Genomic DNA, 7,046 nt, shown 5'->3' on the forward strand with positions numbered 1-7,046 from the left:
AGTGGTTTAAAAGTCCTATAACAGACAATATTTTTAATTAGTCTGTTAAACAAAATCAAGCAACAATGTATTTTTATGTCAAAAAAAAAGAAAGAGAGAGAAAAATCTTCAGAAAGAAAAAAAATGAGACTTGTATTTTTGGAGAAAGACAAGCCCTAGCTGCATAGTGCACTCCAGATGGCATTAGCATGAGCTTATTTTTAAACTCTTTGTCTTCCAGGACAAGGGACAAATTATTCACTTGTCAGAAACTATAGCACCATGTACACTTCATACCTGTTTGAAAGACATAGTACATAGGAGACAGCTGATACAGACCACAGCTATTTGGAAAGGTTTGATCCACAAATCCCCATTGAGCTATCAGTATAGTAGCCTCTCTGAACAGAGTTATCCTGATGATAGTGTTCCATGACAGTCTTTGCCTGTTTAAACCCCTCAATTTCTAAGATACTTTCCACAAATTGAAGTTAAGTCCAAGCTATCCCAAATGAACTAGCTCCACCTAACTACTGCTACAAATAACCTTCCCTCTTTGTACTGATTTCTGAGACCTGACCTTGCAAGAGTCACAAAAAAGCAATGTGTCTCATTAGACATTGTCTTTCTTCCTAACCCCCACCCTGTGTCATTAATATGTACAAAACAGAAGCAATGGAAACAAACGTGTTTAACCATAGAGGGCATCTTACAGCTTTCTCTCTCAAACTTTCATCAGACCTTTGTCTGACTACAAAAGCTTTCTGTTAGGAGTGGTTACAAAAATAATCTTTTAAGAAAATAAGAGGAAACAATCTCTACTTTATCACTATTTTCTGATATGACAAACAAATTTCTGCTATTCAACCAATTTAATTATTTCTCACATTTCATTAAAAAAATTTTTAGACCCCTCTCTTTTCCTTGAGTCATGCTCCTGACTTCCCAAGTAAGTTGGGGTTCATCTCTTGGATCCCCCACTTTTGCTCTCCACATATAAACTCCTAGATCTAGCAGTTTTCTGTAGTAGAAAGGCTTGGCAGAGACTGAGTTGTTAGAAAATTGTATAATTGAATTTTTCTACCTATTAGCTTCTTAAAGTTCTTTGATCAAGAATTAGGTAATTAAATTACCATTAATTCTGTATGTTGTTAGACAAACTTTCATCCTTTAAGATGTCCAATTAAAACAATATTCTTTTTGCACCTGAACAAATATTTCTCATTCACTGAGCTCTACTAGCTGCAAGGTCTTTTGCTATGATTGTTTTTTTTTTAATCATTTGAACCATAGCCATTATTATGTAATGAAGTTATATGTTTCACATTCAATATGTAATTGGGTCTTTGAACTTTCAGATAGTTATGCAAACTCCATATACCTAAATCAGATTCTCCTCAGAGAATTATTCTACTCAGGTTCTGAGCTATTAATAGCTGTAATAAGATGAAAATTTAACAAGAATTATAAATAAAGAAGTGCCCTATTGTATTTTATGATAAATATAGCTGTAGCTAGTTCCCTTCTCCTTCCCCAAACTCTCTCTCTTTCTCTCTCTCTCTAAAACACACACACACACATACACACACACTGTTATGATCTGGAACAATAGTTTGCCTGAATGTTACCACTCCAGATCATGCCTGGTGCCATTTACCAACCTTTATCTAGTTGAGAATATTGAAGCAAATTAAAGGTAGAACATATCTACTTGTTAAATGTTGGTTGTTCTTGTTTCATTCTGTTTTCCTTAAAAATTAAAGTAGAAGCTAAAAAAGAACAAGCCTACAGCATGGGAGTGAGCATTGTGTAAACAATCAGCAAATTCTTCAGAGTCCACAACCAATCAAGTTCTCCTTTTTTTTCTCAGTACAAGTCAACTTTTTACCTCAATTTTCTATCTTTCTATCATTTTTATTCAAGATACAAAAATAAATGGCTTGACTAAGCTTGGCCAGCTAGGATTCAGATTTGTACCAATGACCTGAGGGTACATACTGAAATTTACAAATATCATAATCAGTTTACATAATGACATTGTTAGAATACATATCAGTGTGTTATAATTATCAAATATTTACTAGCTCTGGAAACTTAATTAGGAGAGGATTCATCTTCTATGCCAACCTGAAAAAAAAATCAAGTAGAATATCATACAACTATTGTAATATAGTCTTCTATACACCAAAAGCTATGGCAATGCTTTGTTGATGATTCTGATTATTATAGTAACTGTTTCTGGAAATTGTGGTGGTCTTTCATTATGTGGAGACTGGAACTTGGGAAGTAGAAAAATGAAGAAATTTGAATTTTTTAGCAAAAATGCAATCTAGATTCTTTATATAAATTATATGTATATACACTATCAAATTACCTGTCAAGAATGATGGGGGAGGGAGTGTGGGAGCAGAGTGCAGCCATCCACCACCCCACACCACCACTACTTCCCAGGAGTCGGTGGGGGAACTTGCATGCGGTGGCCATCACCACTTGATATCCGGCCCCATGCCACCTTGCCCCTCCCCCCACTTTGCTTCCAGCCCCATTCCACCTCACTCCATGTCTGGCCTTGCACTCTGCTCCCTACCCCCTCAGTGCAGGACAGTGGGTGGCCACTGCCACCCACTGCCCCACGTTGCCACTGCTCCATGTCCTGCTGTGCACCACTGCCTCCCCACTCCACACTGCATCCCATTCTGTACCAACTTCCCCGCTGCTGCTCTGCGTCTGGTCCTGCACTGTTCCCCCCTGCTTCGCGTCTGGCCCCGCACCATCTACTCCCCATCCTCCCTTGCTCCACATCCACCTGGCCCGCTCTGTTGGAACCATGTCCCACCCATCGTTCTTCAGGCATTCTTAACGCAGCACTGGCTGGAGCTATGGCTCGCCCCAACAGTGTTATGGACAGACAGACAAAGCCTTATATATATAATTCTGGATAAATTGACATACAGCATTTCACTACATACTTATTTTATTTATTTATTTGCTTTGGTTTCTACCCTCCAGAGGTGGTGCAATCACCTACCCTGGAAATCTTCAAGTGGAGGCTAGACAGTCACCTTGCTGGGGTCACCTGACCCCCCAATTATCTGTCCTGCTTGGTGCAGGGGGCTGGATCTGATGATTTTCCAAGGTCCCTTCTAGCCTTACAGTCTATGAATATATATGTCACCCTCCCAAAAAAGGCTCAGGACAGCTTACAATAACATAATCATAAAAAACAGATATAATAATAAAGCAATAATAAAAGAATTCCCCAAAGAATACCCAAATCTTAAACTCACCTGCTAAAACCCCATCCAAATAAGAGTCTTACACTACTTCTGGAAGATGGTCAGGCATGGGATTTGGCAGGCCTCTGCTGTGAGATCCAGAGCTGAGTAGTAACTGAGAAGGACCTTTGACATATTTTGGCCAGTAAACTTGGCATTTCCTGGAGGTTGTTCTCAGCTGACTTTAAGGCTCATAGTGGAGCATAAGGGTGGTCTCTTAGGTACCTGAGACACAAACCATTTAAGGCTTAATAGGTCAAGACCAACACCCTGAATTGCATGCTGGGAAGTAGCATACTGCAAAGTTAGCACAGACTCTAGTTCTGTCCTTCGGAAGGCCATTGCATTCTACACCAGATGCAGCTTCTGGATGGTCAGCCTAGGAAGCACCACAGAGAGCACATTGTAGTAGTATAGCCTTGAAGTTACAAAAGCATGGATAATGGTATCTAGATAAGAATCTGAATAAAAAGACTGCAACCTTTGCATAAGATGGAGTTGGTAAAAGTCACTGCTGCAACCTGAGCACACAGGTACAGCAAGGAATTCAGAGATACTCAAGGCTGTGGATCTGAGTGACAGGGGATGCTAAACCTTATAAAAAACATGTATTCCTATCCTTCCCAAGTCATAAGGACTGTTCATTTCCATCATTTCTGTCTTGTCTGGATTCAGTTTCAACTGTTCACCCACATCCAACTGCTGCTAGGTAATGGATGAGTACAAAGACTTCAGGGCCTGAGTCAGATGAAAAGGAGAAATAGATATGGGTGTAATCAGCATACTGATGGCACCCTGATCCAAATCTCTGCACAGTCTTTCCCAATGGCTTCAGATGTACATCAAACAGGAAAAGGCAGCAAGCTGGACCCCTAGGGGACTTCACAGGAAAGGTTCCTATGGGAGGACAAGCATTCAGCCATGGGTCCTCTGTGGGATCTTTGTTAGGAAATACTGAAACCAGTTAAAAATGGTCCAGTAAATACCCATCAGGTCACATAGATATTATCAACACTTCATGGCCAACTGTAACAAAACTGAAATATTTAATAGGATCAAGAAGGTGCAATTTTTTCGTTAGTCTCCAGGGAAAGATCAACAACTAAGGCCATAAGCACGGTCTCTAGACTATAACCAGAATAAAAGCAAGAATGATAGGGGTCCAGATGTGCCTGGAGAAGTCAGGTAAACACTCATTCAATGACCTTCTTAGAATTTAAATATACCAAACATATTGTGATTTAAATTACAGTCTAATTTAGACATTACACCATGTTATGTAACAAAACAATTTGGAGATAACACCATATCTTACATAGACATGGTTCCCAAGCCTATGAACTGCCTGCTGGTGTTCTGTCAAAAGTGTAGTCACATGGTAGTGAGTTCTTTGTTTCTTTCAGCTGATTCCCAGGAACTACCATCAAGGATCAAATTACCAATAGCTGGTGCTGTCAACCATCATTTAAAAAAGACTATTCAGGACTACAACAGGGAAAGAAAAGAGGTGGTTGTGAAGTCTGGTATGAGAAAATGGGAAGCAAATTTCAGAAAAATAATAAGAGGACCAGGCAACACTATAAATGTGCAGAAAAAAAAGAAACAGAGAACAAGTTATCAGAAAATTATATAAAGATTAGTAAACTGCTCATCAAGACTGATGGATGAATTTCAAATAAAAAAAACAAACAGATTTTACTTTTTATATTTATTAACTAAATTAAATATTTACAACACTTAAATAAAATGGGCTGAACATTTGAAGATACCAATCCTTTCCTGCACTTGCTCTTATCCAGTGGGCTGGAGGCAGACCTGTCCATGCTGCTGCCCGGCCGCTGTCTGTATACCTCTTTGTTGGGCAAGGGCAGGCAAATTCTGCACCTCACTACAGCTGCCCATGCCCCAGGGCTTCCTCCATGCTGACCTGGGTACCTTATTCCCTACCAAGGGCTCGGGATGGGGTCACCACTGCTCACCCACTGTCTCATGCCTCTGCCCAGCTCGCACTTTTCTTCAGCTGATCCCTCCCTCTGGCCTCCCCACTGCACCGGGCTTACCTCAGGCACCTCCTTCCCTGCTCAGGGCTTGGGATGGAGCTGCTGCTGTTCACCCACTACCTCGCACCTCTGCCCAGCTCCTGCTTTTCCTCAGCTGGCCCCCTCCTCTGCCCTTCCTGCAGTGCTAGGCTCCTGTCACCTTTCCAGGATGAGCTCAGTAGAAACAGCCCTGGCCCCTGGCTTTTTGCCCAGTTCTGGAAGCTGGGATCATCCTGACATGGTCATTAAACAAATGCTAAGGTTTAGCAAGGAAATTTCTCTGACGACAAAAATGTTCTATCTCTTACAGTTTTCAAGCTATTCACATTTCAAGAGCGTCATAGACAGACAGACACACAGACAGATGGACTAAGCCCTTTATATAGATAATCAGGGAGAATAAGAGCACAGTAACATGAAAAAAGAGCAAAGCTAAACACAAATAGAACAAAAGTAGATTGGGCAATTAAAAAAAAATAAAAAGCATTACTGTATTGAAAGCAATAAACTACATTAGCATTTCTCCAATACTATTCTGTGTAATTACCCAAGGGATAGTTGTGAATAGGAGTAGAGGTGCTATTTTGACAGTTCATATTCTATCCACAAAAATGTAGGAAGGTGTACCCCGATACTAGATATTTTAAGGAAGATAATATCTAAGATTGCATCATAGTACACAAAACTATCAATTGTTCAAATAAGAAAAGAAATGTATAAAATGAAATCCATAAAAAGTAAAACAGATTCTCCAGACATACTATAAAGATTAGTGATATACTAATACAACTTTTTGTTGGAAAATATATTGGTCCATTCTTAATAATCTAATTCACTGTCAAAATAGGCATTGCCTTTTAGACCTCCCACTTGGATATAATTAACTTGATTGAGCTTCTCTTCATCATGGAGACAAAGGTGGGGAAAGTGATGTAACTGCTATCCATCTTGTACAGGGTTTGTACAACTTTTTCCTTATGACTGGCTTCACACACTGATTAATAGACACTTTCCACTTTAGACTTTAATTAAAAGCTATAAAAGCAGTCAGCTGTAGGCCATGAATGTGTTGGCGACAAAAAAGTGCCATTATAATAGTAGGAAGATCAAGCACTGTTCAAATTTAGTGTGAAGCCATGTTAAGTAGATCCATATGCCTGCATTTAATGTAATTCTACAATTGACATGGTAGTAGTGGGAACACTAAGATACAGTAAAATCTCTATTAAAGGCAAGATACACAATTCTACCATAATAGCTTTAACTCAAGAATACATGCAGTACAGTTTTGTATGTGTGAAAAAAATCACAGTAAGTGAAAACAGCAAAAGAAAATAACTTTTTATTTATATCTTCAAGTTTTCAGTTTGAGTTATAAATAGATTTTTTAAAAATGCTTCTGATGAATCAAATTTTGGTTTACTATGTCTTAGAGCTGTGAAAATTTAAACAAATAAATTACCTGGTAACAGGTTGTCAGGGAACACAGTGCAATTTTCTTTAATTTATTTATTGTTCACCACGTAATATCAGGGAGTAATTTTTTATTTGGAGCCCACATGTAGTTCATTATGAGCATTCACTGTTTGAAATTCTAGTTGTTCTGACTATTGACACAAATCATATGGCATGTTTCATTGTAAAGACTGGATCAATGTAATATTTATCATCAGCTTTCATAGATTTCATAGATTTCATAGACATTAGGGCTGGAAGGGACCTCATAGATTTCATAGATTTCATAGACATTAGG

The sequence above is a fragment of the Crocodylus porosus genome, unplaced genomic scaffold (genome assembly GCF_001723895.1).
Source record: "Crocodylus porosus isolate Cpor-Errol unplaced genomic scaffold, CroPor_comp1, whole genome shotgun sequence".
In the NCBI taxonomy this organism is placed as follows: domain Eukaryota; kingdom Metazoa; phylum Chordata; order Crocodylia; family Crocodylidae; genus Crocodylus; species Crocodylus porosus.